Genomic DNA, 25,783 nt, shown 5'->3' with positions numbered 1-25,783 from the left:
AATGATGAAGTAGACTAGTTTTAAGTTGTAAATGTTTTGGTATAGAGGAGAAGAAACGATAGTAAGACAGAGGAAGTTAGGTTTGTTATTTAGTGAAGATATATTCAAGGTGGCTGGGAACAGGTACAAATCCAGTGACTTTTTAAGTACTCTTTATTGGCTAGTTTGAATACTTCAGGATGTGAAAGTGATCTAACTTCTTGTGGGAGTTTGTTCCAAGCAATAGAGGGATGGTAGCTGTATGTAATGGCTCCTATTTTGGACTTGGGCTTGTAGATTTGTAAAAGGTCTTGGGTGGAGCTCCTGAGTAGTCTGGATGGGACATAGTGGGAGATTATGGAGCCTAGAGCTGGACAGTAGGATGGTGAATAAATAATGGAATGTATAATTTGGAGATGAGAGAGGAGTAGGAGGTGTGGTAGTTCAAGCCAGTTTAGTTGTTTCAGGGAGATACAGTGGTGAGATTTGTAGGTTTGTTGTGCAGCAAATCTGGCTATTTTATGATAGGTTGATTCGAGTTTGCTTAGTAAGGTAGAGTTAAGATTTGTGAGTATTTGGGAGCAGTAGGTTAGGCATGGCCAAAGATAAGCATGGGTGATTGTGGTTCTAGAGTCAGGGGTTTGGAATGTTTTATTTATGTAGAGAAGTCCTAGTTTTTTATGGGTTTTCCTGATACAGTTATTTATATGGAGGTCGATTTTTAGCTGATCATCAATGGTTACACCAAGGAGTTTAGTACTAGGGTCAGCAACTATGAGAGTGTGATTTAGTGATTTTATTTGAAAAGTAGATTTGATACAAGTAACAGTTTTGGGAACAAAGAGTAAGAGTTTGTTTTTTTGGGATTAAGGATGAGGTGATTATTGAGCTAAGCTTCAACAGAGTTGAAAGAAGACTGGGTAGCTGTTAGAAGTTCAGAGGGTGAGTTAGCAATGGTGCGAAGTGAGCCTGAGCATAGCGAGGGCGAATGGAACGGGGCTACACCGGAGGCAGAGAAAGTGCCGTTCCAAAGGAGACTATGTGTAAGCTGAGATCTTGAGTTTTAGTCAGGAGAAGTAAAAATCAGAGTCCATTAACCTTTAAATGTCTTGAGTTCTTTAATAGTTATTGTTAGTCTGACTCCAATTTTTGGGAAGTGTTTTTGAATTTTACCCCGAAATTCTTAAAAGGATATAAAATTAAAGCTGATAGGATAGTAATAGGTCATAATTTTTTGAATGGCATCAATTCTTATTGCTGTTTCAGAAATTTATGTAAAAACTGAAAAGCTTTAAACGGTGCACTGTAATGCATGATTTTTCAGGTCCTGTAAGTTCAGGCTTGTAAAAAGTCAAGTAAGTACAGGTGAATGGTATAAAGTTGCATTTTTAGACTTTACCACCACCAAAGTTTTAATGTCTAGTGGCAGCAATTTTCTTATTTTGTGTGCCTTATGGGACATTGGTGTCCTCTAGTGACAGCAACAAACTCCTCACAAGCTCGAGCTCCTCCATAACCCCAGCTGCTTCTCCAGATCTTGTTGCCTCCATACTGATGACAACATCTCTGAACAGCTCATGTGCCAAGTAGGGAATTTGAGTAATTTTGGACAGATAAGTGCAAGTTTTTTTTCCATCAGTTTACTACCCAACTGCTCTGTATTAGGGCTGCTATGCTCCTTTAGCACATTTCTTCTCTGTGAACTACCTTTCTCCCCAATCTTCAGTCCCTTTACCATCTCTACCCTGTCATGCTTTGGACTGTAAGCCTACTTTGCTGATATCTGTCTTCTTTCCTTCCTTTGCTCATCAGGTGCTATTGGCTGTTTTGCAGATTTAGGCTGCTTTTGGGACAGTATGTTTTCAGTGTGTGTTTTAAGTATGGAAAATATGTTGTTGACACAAAATTCCCCTGCAAGATTCACATGAATTGTGCTTAATATGTTTAGGGGTTGCTCATTTAACGAGCACCTGTAGTATTTGTATAAATGTTGTTTCCCGCACCTTAGAGGAATGTAAAAACAGATTGGTAGATAAGGGCATACTTGCGCCAGACTCATCACTGATGGGAACTCCTGATACCTTCACTTCTGAACAGAAAAAGAATAAAAGGAAAGCAAGGACCCTTCAGTATTACAGAAGCTTACTCCTCCTGAAGTTCTGCAAACTTCAACTCCCTCACCCAGGGGTGAAACACCTAGAGAGTCTACTCCAGCTAAGCCATCAACTCCTTTTCCTTTAATATATTCCTCTAGTACCATGGAGGATTCAGTACTGACGCAGAGCACACACAGTTTTTCTTCAGAAACAGAACTGTCTTGAGTTTCCATCGGAAGCTTTGGTCCAGTCTCATAGATTGCACTGGAACGGGATACTGGATAAAAATGACTTTTTCATTAAAAGTCATTTTTATCCAGTATCCAATTCCAGTGCGATTTATTGCATTTGGTATTGTTCGTGCTGGGCCTCATTTTTTGTGGTTACCAGTCTCATAGATCCCTCTGCAGTCTTAGTCAAGCTGAGTGGGGGCACACGATGTAGACCTTTGCCAAGGCCTAACTTTGATATGGCATCATTCTGCCCTGGCAGTGCCTGCAATAGCTAGAGAGTCTACTCAGGTCTCCCATCTTGCCATTCCTCTTCCAGGCCCGGTATTGGCAACAGTAGCATTGGCATCAGCATTGGTTGCTGCACTCAGCCCCATAGTACGGATAGACCTCACTTGTCATGCATCGACCTTCTGCTTTGGTGGAATCAGCACCACACCCTTCAGTGTCAGCTGTCACTTGAACCTCAGTTGGCATCAGACCTTCAGCACTGATGGTTTCTGTAGCTTTCTTAGTGTATGAGTGTGTAGCTTTTGACTCCATGAGACCGAAGATTCATGGCTTGACCTCTTCTGTACAGTCATTTGTTCATTGACAGTTGGGGTAGGTATGTCAATGTCGGCACTGACATCGATTTCATCTGTGCTGAGGGTTCTAACCCCAGGCATTTTTGAGGATCCCATAGCACAGAAGGGTGAGCTGCCATCTGGTTCCTTGGCAACTATAGTATCATTAGTACTGACTCTTCCCCAAGATGCTGCAGAAGTTGGACACTTGAATCGACCATTATCCAGGCTTCCCCAGGACTGGAGGATTACTAGACCCATTCTGGTGAAGTCCGTCGAGCACTCTTCCCAAGGATGTTTGGACAGGGACTTCCATCTCAGCCCCATGAGGAGGGGAAATTGCAAGGGGGAAGCACACTGACACTCCATTAGATCAAAGAGGAGGTTTGCCTAAATCCCCTCTGAAGGATGCATCCTTCTGCAAAATATTGAAAATGAGACAGAAGAGATCATGGCTGATGGACCCTACGTACCCCAAGGATCAGATCTTACAGGAGGTATGGAAGGAAACATATGTGGTTGAACCCATTGTGAGGAAACCAGAGTCCTTTGTACTCCCCAAAACAGGCCACCTTAGAACAAAGGACCTTTAGTTGATTCCCTTTTGGTAAAGAACATAATCTCAGATGATGATCAAGCTACCATCGCAAGCAAAACACAAAAGATAACTTTGTCGAAGATGCTAGAAAATAACAGTAGTGCAAGGGAAAGGTGAAGTAGGACCAGTTTATAACAATTTAGTGCTTCTCAGCAAAAAAAAAAAAAAAAAAAAAAAAACACTTGGCTATACAAGTATTAAGTAAAGTAAGTTGCTAAAAATATTCAGAAAGTCTATCACGTGGCATAATGCACCCAATCAACAGTTCAATACAATTGTATCTCTGTTTTACTTCGCCAACCAACAACAGTCCAAAGATATAAAGCACAACGAAAGTCCCAGTACGACCAAAAAAACGTTTAATACAAAACAAGTAGCACAAAGTAGCACTCTAGTGCCTCGGCTTAACAAAAGCCTTCAGTGAGTACCTTCATCATTACCAAACCCTACTATTTATACCCCACAGTTGCCAATCAAATAATTATACAATAAAATAATTTAGCAATTACACATTTAAAACTCTTCAATTTAAAGATACATGTCATGTAACACTCTAAATAACACACTTCCAACAGCAGTCTGTGTTCCGACCCTGTGGAACCAAGGTCCCATATTTCAAAATAAAAAGTGTTTCCTTCTTTCTTTCTTTCTTTCTCTTGTATACAGAGAGAAGAACAATATTGATGAAAATATTTTTTTTGCAGTAATGACATAATATTTTAAGCGATAGTATAAAACAAAATATTGGGCATTACTGGAAATTTTTGTATAAATTTCAGGAGTTGTTAGGGTTAGTATCCTGTTTTCTCTTATAAGAAAGGAAGAATTTTGAAGGATATGTTCATACTAAATTTCAAATGCCCAATAATATGCTATTACAGCAGATTCAATTTAAGGGAACAGCATCATGTGGTAATTGTACAGGGTGTCATTATATAGTACAAAGTTTTGAAATTAATAAGATTATATTTGAAGTAGTGGGAGATTATTATTGCTCAACAGAACGGGTGATCTATGCAATTAAATGTAGTTGCAATAAAGTACTATTAAGGGCAAATAAAGCAAATGTTTAAAAAGAGACTATCGGAACATCTAAGGGACATTAGGTTAAGTAAAATAGAGAGTCCTTTAGCCCAACATTTTAAATTGTACCATAATAGTGAATTAGCACAGGTACAAGGAGAGGGGGATGGTGACCACATAAAAAATCTGTTGTTATACAAAGAAACACATTTTATTTTGAAATATGGGACCTTGGTTCCACAGGGTCGGAACACAGACTGCTGTTGGAAGTGTGTTATTTAGAGTGTTACATGACATGTATCTTTAAATTGAAGAGTTTTAAATGTGTAATTGCTAAATTATTTTATTGTATAATTGTTTGATTGGCAACGGTGTGGTATAAATAGTAGGGTTTGTTAATGATGAAGGTACTCCTTGAGGGCTTTTGTTAAGCCGAGGCGCTAGAGTGCTACTTTGTGCTACTTGTTTTGTATTAAAACTTTTTTTTTGGTCATACTGGGACTTTTGTTGTGCTTTATATCTTTGTTTTACTTAAAGGAGTAGGGATTATAATTGGAATATATTGAGTACTTTAGAATATTGCAAACTAAGAATAAAAAAGTAAAAAAAACAGTCATAAAAAAAGTAAAGTATGCGTGTACCAAATTATCCTGCTAAACGTCTGCAAACGTCAACTCCCTCGCACGGGGTGAAACACCTAGAGAAGACTACTCCAGCTAAGTTTTCATCTTCCCCTTTAATAGATTATGTACTAATTTTCTCTTTAATCTGAAATAACCTTGTTTTGAGATAATAGTCTTTAAATAGAAGCGCAATGCAAGTGCCCTCCAAAATATATTGACATTCATGGCATACACATTTTCTTATTGTAGGAAACATTTTAGACTGATTTTTAGGACAAATCCCTTTTTTGTCCCTTCTCCAGTAAGTCCATTAGATTGTCTTTTCTTTTGTAAACAAAGGTGAGTACATCACATAATCTGTCCAAAAACCCTGAGGAACCAATAATTGCTTTCCAGTTTTCGGAAATCCTATTTCTAACATCTTCTACCTTTTCAGCAAAAGGAAGTATTATAGCTCTCTCTTTAGAATTGTCTGAAAACAATTTTTTATGTTTGTTAATAAAAGGTTTTACGAAGAGTTATTTATAAAAGGTTTTTCTTTTTTCTAAAATGTCCCCCTCATTTACACCCAACAACCATACTGGATACTCTCTTTGCTCAAACACATCCTTCAGTTTGTCTTTCCTCTTCAAATCATTGATCATACAAGATAAGGCTAGAGATACAAATCAATTGCCCTTTACAAAGGTTTAATTACTTCAAAATGGGAGATTACTAGAAAAGTGAAAATAGCTGTTGGAAACTGTATTTTTTCATAAATACAAACTCAAAGTGATGTGAACAGACATTTTTATAAATCTCAACTTCCAAGTAGCTGATGTGTTTTCATTCTTTATCACATGTAAAGTTTACAACCGCGGTGGTGCAGCGGTAGCATTATCACCTCGCAGCAAGAGGTTCTCCTGTTCGATTTTCGGCTGGAGTGCCTTCTGTGTGGAGTCTGCATGTCCTCCCCGCGGTTGAGTGGCGTTCGAAAGACATGTGTAAATGGGTGTGTCTTCGTTGATGGTTGGGCATCGAGCTAGCACCTCGGCACTGTAAAAATATCCTGCCAACCATTAGCAGACCGGAGTTCCGCTGTGGCGACCACTAACCGGGAAAATCTGAAAGAAGATGATCACATGTAAATTTAAAGAATTTAACAGTGTTATCTTCAGGTACCTTACACAAAATAAAAATGTCAACACTGTACCTGAGATAGGTACCTTAAACCAGTATTGACTTTTGAAAGTGATTCCCCAAACCACATAATAATAATAATAATAATAATAATAATAATAACAGTAACAGCAACAATAGTACTGTTATTACTACTGTTAATAATAATAGCAAAAACTGGGGCTACGGAGGCTCCCATAGCCACCCCTTAATCTTTCGAAAGTATTGAAAGAAAAAGATTTTTTTTGAGATATATATATATATATATATATATATATATATATATATATATATATCAATTCCATACTGTCCTCAAGGATGGTAAATGTCTTCATGAGATAATTTTTTATGTTGGAGCAGGTCTTCATGAAACCAAGCCATACTTGTGTCATGAGTGTAACAGAAAAGAGATATTTTGCCTCTAAAGTCACCATAAGCAAGTCATGTAAATATTGTACTGTCTCTAGTTTAGGTAAAAAAAATTCTGGAACCTTTCAAGATGTGGCTAATGCCATTAAATAATTTTTTTAACTTACTATCCACAAATTTGCTTAAGGGCTCAGCCGTTGAGCCAATCGTCCCCATGATGGGTCACAGAGGTGAATCTGCAGCATTTTTGTGGATCTTAGGTATACCAGATATTGCCATTATAACCAAGGTACCAAGGTTTTTACCCAGAAATAATTGGTCAACTTTGTAAGATATTTTGTATTCCAAAAAAATCTCTGCTGACCATACAGTGGATATAAAAAGTTTAGACACCCCCTGTTAAAATGCCAGGTTTTTGTGATATAAAAAAATGAGACCACAATAAATCATTTCAAAACTTTTCCCACCTTTAATGTGACCTATAACCTGTACAATTCAATTAAAAACAAATCTGTTAGGGGAAAAAAAGTAAAAAAAAAAAAAAAATACAGCAAACTGGTTGCATAAGTGCACACACCCTTAAACTAATACTTTGTTGAAGCACCTTTTGATTTAATTACAGCATTCAGTCTTCTTGGGTACACACCTGCCATCAATTAAAGAGACTCTGATTAACCCCTAATAAAGTTCAGCTGTCCTAGTAGGATTTTCCTGACATTTACTCAGTTGCCTGCTTCAACAAAATCCATGGATCATAGAGAGCTTACAAAGCATCAAAGGGATCTCATTGTTGAAAGGTATCAGTCAGGAGAAGGGTACAAAAAAATTTCCACAGCATTGGATATACCATGGAACACAGTGAAGACCGTCATCAAAAAGTGGAGAAAGTATGGGACAACAGTGACATTGCAAAGAACTGGATGTCCTTCCATAGTTGATGAAAAGACAAATCAAAAACTGGTCAGGTAGGCTAGCAACAGACCTACAGAAACACTGAAGGAGCTGCAGGAATTTCTGGCAAGTACTGGTTGTGTACTGCATGTGACAACAATCTCCTGTATTCTCCATATGTCTGGGCTATGTGGTAGGGTTGCAAGATGGAAGCCTTTTCTAACACAGGAAAGCACCCAAGCCTGGCTAAAATTTGCAGAACAATACACAGTCTCCCAAAAGCATGTGGGAAAATGTTTATGGTCTGATGAGACCAACGTTGAACGTTTTGGCCACAATTCCAAAAGGTACGTTTGACGAAAAAACAACACTTCTCATCACCAAAAGAACACCATCCCCACGGTGAAGCATGGTGGTGGCAGTGTCATGCTTTGGGGTTGCTTTTCTTCAGCTGGAACTGAGGCTTTTGTCAAGGTGGAGGGAATCGCGAACAGTTCCAAATACCAGTCACTTTTGTCCCAAAACCTTCAGGCTTCATAGGTTCATAGGTTGATACTAGGCTATCAGCCCTAGGGCCTATACAAGCCTAGCCATAACAATTCCCTGGCTATTTCTTCCCACATTATTTACTTTCCTTCTGAAGATGAAGAGGAATTTCACCTTTCAACACAACAATGACTCCAAGCATACATCCAAATCAACAAAAGAATGGCTTCTCCAGAAGAAAATTAAAGTTTTGGAACGGCCCAGCCAGAGCCCACACTTAAATCCAAAAGAAAATCTGTGGTGTGACCTGAAGAGGACTGTGCACAAGAGATGCCCAGGCAATCTGACACATTTGGAGTGCTTTTGCAAGGAAGAGTGGGCAAATATTGCCAAGTCAAGATGTGCTATGCTGATAGACTTCTACCCAAGAAGACTGAATGTTGTAATTAAATGAAAAGATGCTTCAACAAAGTAATAGTTTAAGGGTGTGTGCACTTATGCAACCAGCTTATTGTACATTTATTTTTTTATATTTTTCCCCTAACAGATTTATTTTTCAATTTAATTGTACAGGTTATAGGTCACATTAAAGGTGGAAAAAGTTTTGAAATGATTTATTGTGGTCTCATTTTTTTTTATATCACAAAACCTGGCATTTTAACAGGGGTGTGTAAACTTTTTATATCCACTGTAAATCAGATGTTCATAGTGTTACCCTGCTGCAGTCATCACACTTGGATTATCCTGTCGTCAGGCAGTCCCGCAGTTAGCCTGAATTCCAAAGTCTTGGTCCGGCCTCGGTTGCTGTCGCTTCTTCCCTGACGTCAGTGCGCCAGGGGTATATAAGAGGCATCCGACGCCATTTTCTTCAGTCTTTCTTGCCGTGCGGTGCCAGAAGCAGTTTGCAAGTGCCGGTCGGCCGACACCTGAGATTTTCAAATCGAATTTCAGTCCGAAGTCTTCAAAGCTAAGTACCCCATTGGGGAACCTTTTCTTGCCTCAGTCCGATGTCAGAAAAAGTTAACAACTGCATTTCTTGTGGGAAGCAAATACCTCATAAAGACTTTCATTCTTATTGTATACCTTGCCTAGGCCCAGACCACGACATCACTGGTTTTAGTTTTGTGCTAGGTTCAATAAGCGAACTATAAAGCAACACTTTGATTTCGCACAACACTACTTCGGTAGGAAATTTAATTACACTATGCCGTCGGAGCAACCGACTACCCGGCGTGCATAAAAAACGCAAAGTTAAAGACAGGCAGCCTAGATCCAAGCCAGACTCCGAGGCCTCGGCTGGGCTGGTCGCCGGTTCTCTGGTTTCCAGTGAGGCGCCTACACAGCCCCTGGCGACCACAGAATTGGAAACCCAGACCGCTTCGGATTCCCAAGCAGAGAGCTCTAGGCTGACGCAGCCATTTTCTTTAGGCCCTACTGACAACATTGCAGAAGGAGAAGCCGGTGCTGTGGAAACACCTTCGGTTACAGAAGGTGTCTTCAGACCGACTACTCTCACCATTAAATCTTATGCTAAGCTTAAGACTCCCCTAAAACCAAAAAAGACTGCACATCAGTCTCCAGCTCAAGGCCCCATGCCTAAGAAACAGATGCTTAAAATGGCTGAAGATTTGATTTCTTTAATCAGGGGTTCCCAACCCCCCGCAGACAAAAGGCCTAGACAAGAGGAGGATTTTGCCTCCTCTGATCAAGTGTCTATTTCCTCAGTCTCCTCTGAGGAACAGGATTACTCCTTTCCCCCCTTATGAAGATTCTGATGCTGAAGATTCTATTCCCTCAACTTCTCCCCCTGAAGACTATTCCTTTGGGGAAACCTTACATACCATGAGGGAACATTTCCACTGGGAAGTTCAAGACTACTCTGACTCAAAGAAAAGGCTCCAAGAGTTTCTTTTACTTCCCCAGCACAGACCACTTGCTATCCCTCCAGTTTTAGACATTGTGGGTGATGTTTACTTAGAATCTAGTCTAAATCCAGATTCTCTGCCTCCTGCTCCAGCCAAACCAGACAGATAGAGTGCCTGACTCACACAAATTCCTTTACAAAAGCCCTGTTGCTGACCCAGCGACAATCTCCCAGGGTCCCAAAGGGGCTAAGGCTTCTATGGCTAAAATCCTGTACCCTCTGAAAGGGCAGAGCACTAGATAGGTGAGGGAAGAAGGTTTACACCTCGGCTACTCTAGCTATGAGAGTACTAAATTGTCAGTTTCACATGCTGAAATACGAGCAATTCCTAATGTCTCAAATAAAACAAAAGATGAGCACGCACCCTCAACAGTCTGAATTCAAGGAAACGCAGGATCTGTTGCATGCAGCTGAACAGGTGGGCAAACACACTTTACAATGTGGATTTGATTCCTTGGAAGCTTCCTGTAGAGCATGGGTCTGTTATACGTAGGCATGCTTGGTTAAAGGAACAAACTCTGCCTGATCATGTTAAAGCAAAGTTACTAGATGCACCCTTGCAGCAGGATGTCTTATTTGGAGTTTAAGCAGAAGAGGTTTTAAAGAAAATGGAGGACAAGGCAAAATCTATGCAGACGATCAAAGATTTCTTACAGGTACAACCCCCACGCTTCAGCAGAAATTGTCCAGCTAAAAATTGGTCCTTTCCAGCTTCTGACAGACCACAGAGGGGTAAATACAGATGCCCAAGGGGCAGAGGTCAAGCACAAATCCCTTACAAACCTCGCCAATGGGGCACTGCAACACCGAAGGGAGGAGAAGACAGGCCCCAAACTACTAGAAGACAAACACAATGACTTAAACCTCAAACTGCCAAGCAGCTGCCTTGGGAGGAAAATTAGCATTTTTTGCAGACAACTGGCGCATCATCACAAAGGACAAATGGGTCCTAGACATTATCATACAAGGATACAGATTCCATTTCCACACCTTGCCAAGGAAAAAAGGAATGCCAAACCTGCCACAAAATCAATGGGCAGAGGCACAAAAACAAATTACAGCTGTCGTGGACATGAGAGCCATTCAACTGGTACCTACACAGGAGCAAGGCCAAGGATTTTACTCAAGGCTCTTTCTAGTCCCCAGAAAGGACAATGCATGGAGACCCATTCTGGACCTTTCAATTCTAAACACCTACTTGCAAGTACCCAAATTCAAGATGCTAACACTACAGCAGCTTCTTCCCATGTTGGGCAAGAAGGCTTGGCTAGTAACGTTGGACCTCAAGGAGGCATACCTGCATGTCCCTATCGGACAAAATTGCAGAAGATACCTCCGTTTCATTACAGGTTCAACCCATTTCCAATTCTCTGCACTGCCCTTTGGCTTATCTGCTGCACCCAGGGTCTTCACAAAATGCCTGGCACCCGTAATTGCATACTGCATACAAAGAGGAATTCAAATATACCCATACCTGGACGACTGCCTCATTCAAGCAGAAAACAAGGACATTCTCTTACAACATCTGGTTTTTGTAAAACACCTTCTAAGTTGCCTAGGGTACAGAGTAAATGAAAAGAAGTAAAAACTAGTGCCCTCAGAAAATATGACATTCCTGGGTGCCAGCTTGAATACAATGGCCCAGATGGCTTATCTGACGCCAGACAAACAGCTACAACTAACTCAATACTTCAAAATAATGGCAACAAAGACCCAACTCCCTGCAAGAAAAATTCTGCAGGCTATGGGCTTCATGGCATCTTACATACTACTAATACCATTTGCAAAACTGTATATGAGGAGATTACAATGGTACCTGAAAAGCATATGGACTCAACACAGCCACAGCTTGTAAACAATGATACCTCTCATTCCCTGCCTTCAACAGGAGTTTCTATGGTGGTCACAGGCATGTCACCTCAACCTCCTCGGCTCCGGTCGCCCGTGTGCTTTTCACCGGGACCTGAGGAGGAGGAAACCTGATCTCCGTTGAGGCTATCCAGGAGGCACTCATAAGGCCTACCTCGGTAGCCTCGTCGAGATCGACTTATAGTTTATCAGATGCTGATCTGGACCGGATGATGAGAAGGTTCATCCAGGCCCAGATGCAGATGGGAGTGCTCTTGCCTCCCCCCCCTCTGGGGGGGAGCTCGACCCCTTTCTTTAAACCTATAGCTCCTTCTCCGACCCGAGCAGCTTCGGAGCCGGGGGTGGGTCGGCGCCGATAGTACTCGGTACTTCGGATCCGACCCTGCCCTCGAGTGCTTCGGATCCGACCTCTCGGAGCCTGGATCCGAGCCGGATCCGGGGATCAGTGCTCCTTCGGCGCCTGTGTCGGAGCGCACTGTCCCTCGGATCCGAGTGCTTGGCGCCGCTCCGATCCACTCTTCGGATCCGAGGGGGAGCCGATTATCGGATCCTTTGGTCGAGGCCGGCTCCCCCTCGGCTTTTGATGTAGTGGAGAGGGCCCTGTTGAGGGTTTCCGGACCCCGGCACTTGCTTCGCCCGCCCCGCTCCATCTGCACTGGGCCAGGCTTCCACCATCCAGCCATTGGGACAGCCCACTCCTTTGCCCCAAATTGTTCCTTTGGAACAGGTCACTGTTTGCGAGGAGTCCTCTGACAGCCCCCCGGAGGATGCCCCCCGCAAACATACGTGCAAAAGGAGGCACATAGACTCCCCCGAGTCTCTCACTGAAGACACGGACTTGGAGGAAGGGGAAGGCTCCCCAAGATCACCCCCCAAGGATGTCTCCTTTGGAGACATCATGGAAATGCTTCGCATAAGGGGGGGGTGGTCTGCCCCCAAGTCTTCCTCGGACGAGTCCGTGTTCTTGGAGGCATTTGAAGCGGGCCCATCTACCTCTTGGGTGTCCCCTCCTGCCAACCCCCTGGTGGACCTGATTACCACCAGGGCGTGGAAGGAACCGGACACCGTGGAGCCAATCCCAAAAAGGCCCAACCGCATTCTTAGTCCCCCGGCTGACCGTGCCCATTGGAGTAAGGGGCCTCCGGTAGATGCCATGTTGACGGCGGCAGCCACCAAGAGGGAACTTGCTCAGGAGAGTCCCTCAGTCCATCCCCCGAGCAAGGAGTCTCGGATGATGGACCGCTTGGGGAAGCGGATGTTTAGTTCAGCGACCTTTTCAGTAAGGGCGCTGAACTACCTGGCACATGTGATTAGGATGCAGCGCGATCTTATCAAGGAATACGCTGCATCCCCCCCAGAGTCCATGTCGGAGGAGGACAAAGTTTTGCACTCCACCTGTATGGCCACTCTCAGGTCCATCACTAATACCTCTATGTGGCTACTGTCCCATGCTACGGAAGGTGCCGCTAGAGCCGCAGGGGCAGGCCTAGTTACCAGACATCAGGCCTGGCTCCGTCATTGCGATTTCATGGAGCCCTTCAAGGCATCTTTTGCGAACGCCCCGTTCGATGGTTCTGCCCTCTTTGGCAAGACTGTTCGTGATGCCTTGACTCAGAGCGAAAAGGACGGGAAGACGCTGTCTGCCGTCGGAATCCGCTTCTCTGTGCCCCAGAGGCCCTATTCTAGGAACCAAAAGGGCCAGAAGAAGATGTGGTTCCGGAAGTCGCAGCAATCCCAACCCGCTCCGGACAACCAGTCCTTCCGTGGCAGAGGAGGACAGGGAGGACGCCGCCCCAGGGGCAGAGAAGCTCCCAGGAACTGGGTCCAGAGAACCTTCTCTGAACAGCCCGCAGCAGCCCTGAAGGGTTGCCCGGCTGCTCCACTCTGGAGGCAGTCGGGGACGTTCCGGAGCACCTAGCGGCATGGGAGTCCATAACATCAGACCGCTGGGTCCTCCAAATCATATCCAGAGGATACCATATCCCATTTCGTCACATGCCAAAATTGAAGTCCCTCCCCGACGTTCCACCCGGTCAGTGGGAGGCCGCTTTGGCAGAAATTGGCCATCTGCTAAAGAAAAGAGCCATCCAGCCCGTCCCCCAGACCAGATCGGATCAGGGTTCTACTCCAGGTTCTTTTTAGTGCCAAAAAAGACGGGGGATCTAAGACTAATTTTAGACCTTTCACTCTTGAACCTGGCAGTTCCCAAGGAGAAGTTCTGAATGGTCACGTTACAGTCTATTCTCCCCCTTCTGGGAGAAAATCACTGGATGTGCTCCATAGACCTCAAGGATGCGTACTACCACATACTAATGGACAGGCGCTCCATGAGGTTTCTCCGCTTCCGGCTGGGAGCCAGTCACTACCAATTCCGGGTCCTTCCCTTTGGTCTCACCACAGCCCCCAGGGTGTTCACCAAAGTATTAGCAGTGGTAGCGGCCCACCTGAGGCTTCAGGGGGTGCAGGTCTTCCCTTACCTGGACGACTGGCTTCTTACCGCTCCAACAAGGCATCTACTATTATTGGCGCGAGACTCCTTTCTCCATCTAGCTCCCCGTCTGGGCATCACAATAAATACAGGAAAATCAAACCTAGCACCCACGCAGTTCATAGACTTTATAGGTGCCAGGCTAGACACGAGACGGTTAAGAGCCTTCCTCACTGTGGACAGAATTCAGAATCTGCAGCTCCAGGTGCGGGCCATTCTCCACTCCAGCTCAGTTCCGGCGGAGTTGGTCCTGAGGGCTCTAGGGTCCATGGCGGCAGCGATAGCTGCTCTTCCTCTCGCCAGGTTCAATATGCGCATCCTTCAATGGACACTCCAAGTTCAGTGGTCGTATCTTGCTCTTCCTGTGCATCATCCCATTGCGATCAGCAAGGCTTGCAAGTGGTCCCTCCTGTGGTGGCTCCACTCTCCGGATCTCCACGGAGGCCGCCCCTTTTGTGCTTCTCCCCCTCTCACCACGGTGACCACGGGCGCCTCCCGCCTCGGGTGGGGGGGGCATTTTGCAGGCCGGACGGTCCAAGGCACGTGGAACGATTCAGAGACCTTACTGCATATCAACGTTCTAGAGATGAGGGCGGTGCTCTTAGCGTTGCTGGCACTTCAGGCCTTTCTTCCCTTGGGAACTATTGCGATTCAGTCGGACAACATGTCTGTCGTCTGGTATATCAACAAACAAGGAGGAACCAGGTCTTACCCTCTTTGTCGAGAAGCCATGAGAGTGTGGGAATGGGCAATCTCCACCAACCACTTTCTCATAGCAACGCATATTCCGGGTCGGTCCAACATTCTTGCGGACAAACTCAGTCGCACCATTCTCACCCCTTACGAGTGGTCTCTCAATGCTCAGGTAGCAAAACGCATCTTCGCATGGTGGTGAACTCCTTGTTGCGATCTTTTTGTGTCTCCCTCAAACACCAAGTGCGACAGTTTTTTCGCTCTAATACCTCCTCCCGGAGGTACCCCAAGAGACGCTCTGGTGCATGCTTGGCCACCCGGCCTTCTTTATGCTTACCCCCCCTTGCCTCTGATGCTCCAAGTTCTTCAGAAAGCCTCTCGGTTGGGGTGCAGAATGATTCTCATTGCCCCATTTTGGCCTCGACAGATCTGGTCCCCTTTCCTAAGGTCTCACTCAGTGAATCCTCCTTGGATTCTAGATCCCATTCCGGATCTGATATCTCACCCTTCCCGCTTATCAGCCCCGAATCTGGACAACCTGAAGCTGACTGCTTGGCTGCTCCAGTTCCACTCCTGATCAGGACTCCCGGTATTTCATCTCCAGTTAAAGCCATCCTGGTGGCGGCTCATAAACCATCCACCAGGAAAGTTTACCGCAGCAAGTGGAAACGGTTCTCCATGTGGGCAGAGCGGCAAGGTCTAAACCCCTTCACAGTGCCCCTTCCTCTGGTGCTTGACTTCTTAACCACTCTTTTTAATGATGGTGCCAGCAGTTCTATGGTCAAAGTGCAACTTGCGGCAATTTCTCATTATCATATTGGTCACGACTCCAGTCCACTGATGTCTGCCAAATTGTGTAAGATTTTCCTAAAAGGTACTTTTCTTCTCAGGCCCCCTGTAAAACAAGTGGTTCCCCCTTGGGACCTTTCATTGGTCCTTCAGGCCTTGACCGCTCCCCCCTTCGAACCTGTGGCTACGGTAGATCTGAAATTTTTATCTTTCAAGACGGCCTTTTTAGTAGCAATTACCTCGGCCAGGAGAGTTTCAGAACTTCAAGCCTTATCAGCCAAGCCTCCTTACTTGGTCTTTCATCCAGACCGTGTATACCTCAGGACCAACCCGTCCTTTCTTCCTAAGGTAGCTTCTGAAGCAAATATTAATCAATCCATTAACCTCCCTGTTTTCTTTCCTAAATACCAAAACAAAGGTGAATACAAGCTTCATTCCTTAGATGTTCACAGGCAACTTAGATTTTATCTAAACAGGACAGCTGGTCATAGGCAGCGACCAGCTGTTTATTTCCTTTGCTAAATTTAATTTGGGCAAGCCAATTTCCAAAGTCTCTGTCACGCTGGATTTCGCAGTGCATCTTATTGGCTTATCAAGCTTCTGGAAGGCCCGCACCGGAGGGAGTACATGCCCATTCAACCCGGTCAGTTTCTACCTCGGCGGCCTTTAAGGCTAGGATTCCTCTGGATGATATTTGTTCAGCAGCCACTTGGGCTTCATCTCATACTTTTATTTCCCACTACAAGTTGGATATTACATCTAGGGGTAGAGCATCCTTTGGCTCCGCGGTGCTCCGGAATATCCTTCCATGATGGCCGCCCAAGATTCAGGTAGCTGGGGACTCTGTCCCACAGGTTGCAGACAAATGAATCTCCTACTCCAAGTTATGTACTCACCATAACGTTCCATCTGAGTAGGTGTATTCATTTGTCTGCAACCATCCCACCCTCCTTCCCCCTGGCCTTTTCAGTTTCCTGCATATTATGTGTTACCCTCTTCAGGGTATTGATATTGTTGGCAAACTCGATCTGAGGTCATGTAGGGAGAGCAGGGCATTATGGGGGAGGGGAGGAGCTGAGAGCTCGGATCCATAGCTGGAAAACCATGCCAGTTCGGATCCGATATCGGATCCATAACCCACAGGTTGCAGACAAATGAATACACCTACTCAGATGGAACGTTATGGTGAGTACATAACTTCTAATTTTCAGAAAATCTGAACAGCTTTTTGTATCCTATGCTACAGCATCACAAGGAAAGGCTATCTCAAAACAGACCATTTCCAAATGGATAGGACATTGCATATGTTTTTGCTACACCCATCATGGAAAACCAGTTCCAGCTAGCATAAGGCCCCACTCCACCAGGGCAGCAGCTACATCTACAGCCTTCCTCAGGGGAGTGCCAACCAAGGATATCCTGGAAGCTGCAACTTGAAGTTCAGTACACATCTTCACCAAACACTATCATTTACCACTTTACTCTAAGACTAGAGCTGGCTTCGCCACTGCAGTATGCAGGGCCTTCTAGCCTCCTCTAACCTTGTTTGATTCCACCTCCCATCCTTAGCTTTGGGATTCAACCCAAGTGTGGTGACTGCAGCAGGGTAACATGATGAACATAGTGCAGTTTTGTACCTACCATAAATGTAGATGTTCGAGTGTATACCCTGCTGCAGTCCAGGTTACCCTCCCTCCATCCCCTCTGACCTCACTGATACCTTAAAATCTGATACAACCTTTGTGGTGTATTTGCTTATAGCTGGAGGGATGTTTTGTTTATGCTAAACTTTGATTATTGATACTATCTACTGACCACCTTTTGGGGGGACACCTGACATCTGGGACAAGAAAAACTGAAGAAAATGGCGTTGGATGCCTCTTGTAATACCCCTGGCGCACTGACGTCAGGGAAGAAGTGACAGCATCCGACGCCAGACCAAGATTTTGGAATTCAGGCCGACTGCGGGACCAGCTGACGACAGGAAAACCCAAGTGTGATGACTGCAGCAGGGTATACACTCGAACATCTACATTTATGGTAGGTACAAAACTGTACTTTTTCTTGTAGGCAATAAACATTTCATTTTTTGATACAGCTAACAAAAATGTACGGTCATTAATAAAATCAAGCAATGTGTATTCAACCAATCCATAACAACATCTCCTTCCTTGTCAGATTTTGTTGTTCTGACATTACTGTTTTTAAAAGGGGTATGTAGCAAATGACTTTTATCAGTGGTCATATTATAATTCAACTTTTGATGGTATCTGCTACATAATTTTCTAATGTCACACTTGTACATCCTATCAAAAACTGCTACTTAGGGTACTGAAAGGGGATTGAGGGTTAGCCCTTTTCAGTTTGATATGCTTCCTAGAAACATCATTATCAGACGAAATTAAGTTTGAGCTTAAACCTTGCACATAAAATCACTTTAATCAAAACCTCAATCAAATTTAAAAATGCAAATGACTTCCAAGATGGCTGCATATTGAGTAACAATTTATTCTAGCTCTTTCAGTGTGAAAACAGAAACTCAGTAGAGAAGGCCAGTAGAGTTGTATTTGTGAGTACATTTCAGTAACTGGCTAGTAAGTGTACTACCTGGATGCCAGGACAAAAGAAATACAGAGGACCCGGAAAAAAAAACAGGTGCAAAAAGTGAGGAATAAACACTGACTGGGGAAAGTTCTGCACCTGTTCAGCAAAAAGCAATGCAATCTCCAGACATCAATTCCAGTAACCTACAGGAAGATACAAGACAACTGCACATGGACCTGGTTAAAATAAATGAAACACTGATGGAATGTATCGACATAAACAACAGAAGTTTGGGGAAAATGGAAGAAGCTTTAAACAGATATTTAGATGAGGTGATAAAGCTGCAAAACTCAGAGGTTGAAATGAAGAAAAGGCTGGCTGAATATCAGAGTGCTCAGGAAGAGATGTTTCAAGAAATAATAGAATTAGAAGACAGAGCATGTAGGGAAAACTTTAGATTTTCAGCTATACCAGAGAATCTGGAAGAAGCGGAATGCATTAATTTTGTGAAAGCACAAGCTGGTATTACAAAGCAGGAGTTGTTGAAAGGGCATATCATGTGTATGCTCCAAACCTGGCTATGAGAAAGCAGCCTAGGTTTGTAATAGTAAAGATGCAGTCCTACCATCAGAACAAGTAGAGTCTGACAAAACTGTGGCAGAAATGCAAAGTACTAAGAGTGGGAGACAATAGAGTATTTGTGGAAAATGATTACTCACTGTACACCAGGCAGAAGAGGAGTACATTTATTCCACTGTTCAGGGAATGTTGAGATGCAAGTGTGAGATTCAAACTGCTGCACCCAGCTGTCTTCAATGTATTCTTCCCTGGAGGGACAAAATAATTTTTTGATGAAGTACATGCTAAGGAGGAAATACAAAAGTATGTTCAACAAAAAGTAAGTGTGAAACAGAAGGAGGTTCTGCTTCTTGTTCTTTTGGTAATAAAGAACACAGAGAGACTGTACCTGTGAAACCTTATCCAGTGTTTCAATGGAAAATGTTGGAGAGAAGGAAGGGATCATGAGAGTTGACTAGAAGAATTGAGAGTACATAGGAAATGAAGCAGAGATATTTGGGAGATTGAGATGAACGGGAATAAAACCACTAAATGTGGGTTTACAATGCAGTAATTATATTTGCGAAATATGACCGAAGAAAATCTGGAAATAGTGTGCTTTTTCAGAATTTGTTGGACTTGAGGGGGACTCTAAAGCTTTTGCCCTACTTCATGTCATTAATGTTCGGAAAAGTGCTTTGGGGAGGGGAAGAGAAAGAAGAAAGTTAATTGTGAGTAAAGATTTTTTTCTTAAATAGTACTATTTTTGTGGTTTTAATTACATGCTATAAAGTAAAAAATTCTCAGTTATTTGTAATAGTAATACAGATTGTAAACCGATGCTGCTGTTCTTTTTTTAATTTCTTTCTCCCTTCTCTTTTCTTGTTCAGTGTTAAGAAATGTAAGTACTACAATGTAAAAGAAAGAGCTTGGTTAGAAAAGCACGACAAGAGAAAAATTAATGTGCTTTTTCTCTTTCTTGCACAGGGGAATGACTGGATTAGGGACCTTAGATTAATTTGGTAAGAGGTTTTAAGAGAAGCGAGAGCAGGTAAATGAAAAAGAATATTGAATATTATGAGGCTTTTTTCTAGCAAATACATGTTTGTTTAGTAGCAGTTCTGCAGCTGGCCTTCATGTTTCCATGGAAACAGTCTGATAAAGAGAAACTTGCTGTCTGGTTCTTATGTCTCCATGGAGACAGTCTGATAAAGAGGATCTGGTTACAGTCTGGTGGAGAGTGATTGGCTGAGGAAGAAAAAAAGAAAATGGAAAAGGGAAATTAGCTAGGAAGCACTGTTCTCTGAAAGCATTCAGGGGGGTTTCCCAGCTGGGAGAGCTGTATAGCTAAGACAAAACCAATTAGAACTTAGTAGAAGTACAAGCTGCACCATGCAGTTTAGCATGCATAACTTCTTTTAGGTTAACTTAAGTCTATCAGTTTGGGACTTGTGTTCCTATTAGGAGGGTAAAACTTCAATATTTGAATATGTACATAGTTTTGTCTGTTAGTATTAAGTTGTTAGGTTTTAGGGGGTATTGGGTGTGTGTTTTTAAGTGTTTTCAATAAAAAAAAAGTTTTGTAAGATGTGACATAGGCTCAAATGAATATAACAAGAAACAACTGTATCAAAAATTCAACATGCCGAGCAGTGTATGCATGTATTGCAAAAGCTGGAACTAGACATTTAAAAGAAAAAGGTGTTGTACGTAAAAGGTGGGAATAATAACTTTTTAAAGCAAAGATGCTCTCTGTAATGTCTTTAAATGTCAATGGTCTTACAGATAAGTACAAGCAAGAAAGAGTACTGAACCATATTAAAAATGTAGAATGCAAATAACTGTGTTACCGGAGACACACTTAGAAATGAACATGTGAATTTGCTAAAGAAAGTTTTTCAGGATGGTTATTCAGCAGAATACCTGGGACAAAGGAAAAGAAATGTACCTATATTAATTGCAAGAGGAGTTCCAATAGTGATAGAAGAGGATAAAAGAGATGATAATGGCAGATTTGTAGTGGTAAGGGGCTACTGGCAAGGGAGAAGGATTACAATGGAGCTTAAGAAAATTCTGGGAGAAGCAGTCAGTTTTCAGCTAGGAATATTACTTATAGGTGGGGACTGGAATTTGATTTGCAGCAGTGAAGATGTGTCTGGGGGCCCAGAAGGGAAAGTATAACTATGATGGGTAGATTTTTGGAGAAATGTATGAAAACATTTGATATGGAAGATGTGAATTCAGTCATAGGAGTTCAGAGTGAATTTACATATTCTCCAAGATATAAAAACTGGGCTAGACTAGACAGAATTTACATTTCAGAAGAGCAATGTGCATTTAATTGAAGGTCTTGATACATACCCAGTAACTATTTTAGTTCATGCGCCAATAATAACTAAAATAAAAACACAGGGTAATGAAATAAAAATGAGACACTAGCACTTTCCCACCTGTCTGTTGAAAAGAGAAGAATTTAAGGAATGAGTAGTGGAGAATATTCAGGAGGTATTAGAGAGGATAGACATTTCTTCTGAAAATATAGCTAGGGAGTGGGATAAAGTTAAGGTGGAGTTTAAAAATAGGGTGGAAATAAAAGAAAGGGAGCAATGGTTCAGAAGTAACGAGAATTATTTAGAAGGACTGACAAAGTTAAAGTATTGTAGAATAGGGAGAATTTCACAGAACAAGAGGAAAATAAACTGCAGAATGTTAAGCTGAAAATAAGGGATTACCTCGATAATATGCATGAGTTTAGAAAGATTGCTGTTAAGCAACTGTTTGTTTTTTGATAATATTAGAGCACAAAATCTTTTAGCACAGTAACTCAGGCAGCAAAGTAGAAAGGGCTGTCGCCAAGCTTAGGGAGAACATAACAAAAAAAGTAACGAGATCCTTAGAGGTATAAGAAATATTTCGGAAATTCTATGAAATTCTGTATAAAGCAGAGAAATTTGGAAATCAAGAAAAGATACAAGTTGGAAATGTTTATGCAAGAATTAAATATGCCAAGGTTTGAGGTAGATGAGGCTCAATTACTAATGGTCAAGATAGGAGGAGATATAAAAATTGTGATGTGTAACCAATGTACAGGAAGTTCTCCAGGAATAGATGGTATTCCTGTGGAAGTTTGGAAGCTAGGAGGGAAAAAACTGATACAAACCTGGAAGGTTTTGTTTAACAGTATTTTAAGAGAAGTACCAACATTCTGGAAGAAAGCAGTGGTAGCTGTAATACCTAAAGAAGGTAAAGATCCATTGGACCCAGCCTCATACAGACCCACTTCAATACTAAACCATGATTATAAAGTGTTAATGTCTTTGATGGCTAAAAGAATAACAAAAGTAATGCGAAAATTGATAGATATGGAGCCATGTAGTTTTATGGAGGGGAGGCAAACATTAAGAGAGCACTGATGATCCAGAGGGAAGCAGAATGTAAGAAAATGGTTTAAAGCCGTGGAGAGCACACCAACAGTATAACGTTATAATGCCTTCCACACATTTAGGCCAGCTACTTCACAGGCAGGGACTAAAGGTGGAGGTGTCTCTATTTATATCAAAAATAAATATACTTCAAGGCTGGTCAAACAGGACAATGCACATCAGCTGCTCCATGTTCAAATCACCATAGGTAATGTCCAATACCACTTTCTTGCAGCTGTAGGTCCCCCTCTATGATCCAGGAAACCCATACCATGTATTTAAACTTTTTAGAAACACTAACCTTCCCACCCAGTACCATATTCATGAGTGACTTTGACTTTAATTACCCCACTATTAACTGGGAATCCTATACAGCACCAAACTCACAGGCAGAGAGATTTCTGGATTTTGTAAACACAAACTCCCTGGACCAGATAGTCAGTACACCAACCAAGGGTGCAGCTGTACTGGATCTGTTCCTCACTAATATGGGAGAGTGCTGCACACCCCCTACTGTAATGCCTACCCTGGAAAGATCAGACCACAAAATGGTCTCCTTTGAAGTAAAAGTAAAACCTGGACCCTCAGCTAAACCTGCAATATTCAGGAACTATTCTAAGGCTAACCTCCTGCTATTAAGTAAGGACCTGGCAAAATTTCAAGCCCCCATAAAGCCTGAGAACACTTCTGCCTATGCAGATTAATTGTTTTCAGTAAGGGGATGAGGTCAAGGACTATATACAGTACCTGACTCTTGCTGTCTACCCCTCCCAGATAAAGTTCTTCAGTTCTTTATTAATTGCTATCCACAACTTCTCCTCCTGTTGATAAAAACACATCTGACGTGTAGAAGACTAAAGGGTTTAAGAACTGTTCACAGAAACCATGTGCAAGCATATTAATAGCTGTATAGAGGCAGTTGTACCCACCAGGAAGAAGTACGAAACTAACTAAAAAAAAAAGCCACCCTAGTGGAATCACAAAATCATTCGGCTGTGTAACAGACGGAAGAAAATCATGGCAAAAATTAGAGGTGCAGCACCCAGCAGGATAAAAGCACTCTCATCAAACTAAACAAACCATGCCAGGGACAACCATAAAGCATTCTTTAGCTATGTCCACAACCTCAAAGGCAATACACAATTGTGTGCAGAGCTCATTGTAAATGGCAACACCTATACCAAGCCAGAAGACATAGCAAACCTCCTGGCTGATGAATTCAGCTCCAACTTTACTCCTCTCTCCCCCTCAACGTTCCCTCAGGAAATATCATCAGATATATCTCCCCCTACCATCACTCGGGAACAGATCCTTTAATGGTCTCTGTAAGACCAAGAACACTGCGTCATTAGGCCCAGACAATATCCCACAATGCCTTCTAAATAGCATGAAACATGACCTTTCAGGACCTCTGGAATTACTATTTAACTTTAACTTTAGCCTCCAAACAGGATTCGTGCCTCATGAATGGAAAACGGCAACAGTCATCTCTCTGCACAAAGGTGGGCCATCTACAAACCCTGGAAACTACAGCCCCATAAATCTCACTAGTCTTATATTTAAAGCCATGGAAAGAATTATCATGGACATGATCAGTAGAGAGAGAGAGAGTGTAAAACTCCAGATACTGGACCCTACCCAGTGGTGGACGTCTTTGAGGAGGTCACCAAAGCAATGGATGACGGCAAAATCATTCACATTGCCTACCTTGACCTGGCCAAGGCATTCACACAGTACCCCACTCGGGCATTCTTGACGACCTCAAGAGGTTAGGTACAAACTCGTATGTCACCCAGTGGATAGCCAGCTGGCTCACAGATAGGACCCAGGAAGTTAGAATTGGGGACTCCACCTCTACAAAGAGGCCTGTCGCAAGTGGAGTCCCTCGTGGATCAGTCCCTAGACTCCTCCTTTTTGGCATTTACTTCTCAGAAGTCAAGGCCAAAGTCAGTGGTCTCTGACTGAATAAATTTGCAGATGATTGCAAATTAGGAGCTGTCATTGAATCTCGCACTGAGACAGACAAACAACTGGTGTCAGAGCCATGGACGAAAACTAAATGCCAAAAAATATATAATAGTATCCTTTGGGAAGTCTTCCATCCCTAGCAACTATCATATTGACAACACACCCCTTAGAACTGACGCAGTAGTCGGGGACTTAGGGACACACACAGATAGTAATCTAGCCTTTGATCATCATGTGTCTACAGTGGTGAAGAAATCATTCTTTGTTGTGCAGCTTATAAACAAAGGTATGGCATCTAAGTCCAAGAATTCATTGTTCCACTGTACTCAGCATTCATCAGACCTATCACTGAGTACAATGCCCCCTTTGGTATGTACCTAACCAGGCATATCCAGCAACTGGAATGTCCACAGAGGTTCCTCACTAAAAGAATACAGGGCATAAGTAATATGTCCTATGCAGACCGCCTCAAGGCCCTATCCCTGTATTCTTTCTCCTACAGGCTTTTGAGGGGAGATCTATGCCTGGGATACAGGGCATTGTCGGACTCCACTCTGATGGACCTCCTGCATATCCACAAAACAAACGGCACCAGAATTACCCATTCTAAAGGCTTAAACCTTGCCTGTGGTATAAATAAGACCTGCTGTTGAGGTAGGTATGTATCCCAGAGACTATTCCATCTATGGAACCGGCTTCCCATCCATGTGAAGCAGAGTTCCTCCCTAACCCAATTCAAGTGCAACTTGGACAATTAAATGGGAAACCAGAAATTCATCCCTGGTTTGGCACCTGTGTGTGTAATGGATACAGGCAACCTGTAAATGGTTCATCTCCCAGGTCCATGCTTACACTTATCAAGGGTATCAGAACTTGTCAGAGATTTAGGATGCATGGCTAGGCTTAAAAAGACCCTTGTGGTCGTTAACCTAGTAAACACCTATGAACCTGTAAAACACCATTCTTGTTGAGATTTGATGCAGAAAAAGCATTTGACAGGTTAAGCTGGGACTTTATGAGCAGGGCAATGGAAGCATTTGCATTTCCTAAAAAAAAGTATAAGGTTTATTAGGAGGATTTATGAGGGATCAGAGGTGAATATTAAAGTGGATGGGGGTCCTTTCTGATAATTTCTGCTTGAGCTGATGAACCAGGCAGGGTTGTCCTCTTTCCTGTTTGTTGTTTGCATTATGTTTAGAACCATTGGCAAAGAAAATAAGGGACTCAGAAGTTCAAGGATAAAATTGTCATGGTAATCAAGAAAAGATGGCTTTATTTGAGATATTATTTTATACCTGACAGAACCAGAAAGAGAACATTTTGAGATGGTTTCACATATTTTCGGGATACAAAATTAATGAAGCTAAAACAAATGGAATAGTGGTAAATTATGTACCCAAACAAAAATTGGTTCAAAATTATTGTTATTTATGGGGACATGATAAAATAAAATATTTAGAATTATGGATTAAAAATGATTATGGTATGGCAGCTAAGGATATGTGGGAG

At 42.6% G+C, this 25,783-nt stretch overlaps 1 protein-coding gene across 1 annotated transcript in view; it reads left to right on the top strand.

Moving 5' to 3' along the window:
- The window catches only part of LOC122791736 (trans-1,2-dihydrobenzene-1,2-diol dehydrogenase-like), a 279,610-nt gene that overhangs the window by 140,369 nt on the left and 113,458 nt on the right, over nucleotides 1-25,783 (top strand). The window lies entirely within an intron of this gene.

The sequence above is a fragment of the Protopterus annectens genome, chromosome 17.part0 (assembly GCF_019279795.1).
Source record: "Protopterus annectens isolate FY-2018-M chromosome 17.part0, PAN1.0, whole genome shotgun sequence".
Taxonomy (NCBI): domain Eukaryota; kingdom Metazoa; phylum Chordata; order Ceratodontiformes; family Protopteridae; genus Protopterus; species Protopterus annectens.
The sequence above is the reverse complement of the archived record's forward strand: the minus strand, read 5'-3'. Positions and strand labels throughout refer to the sequence as shown.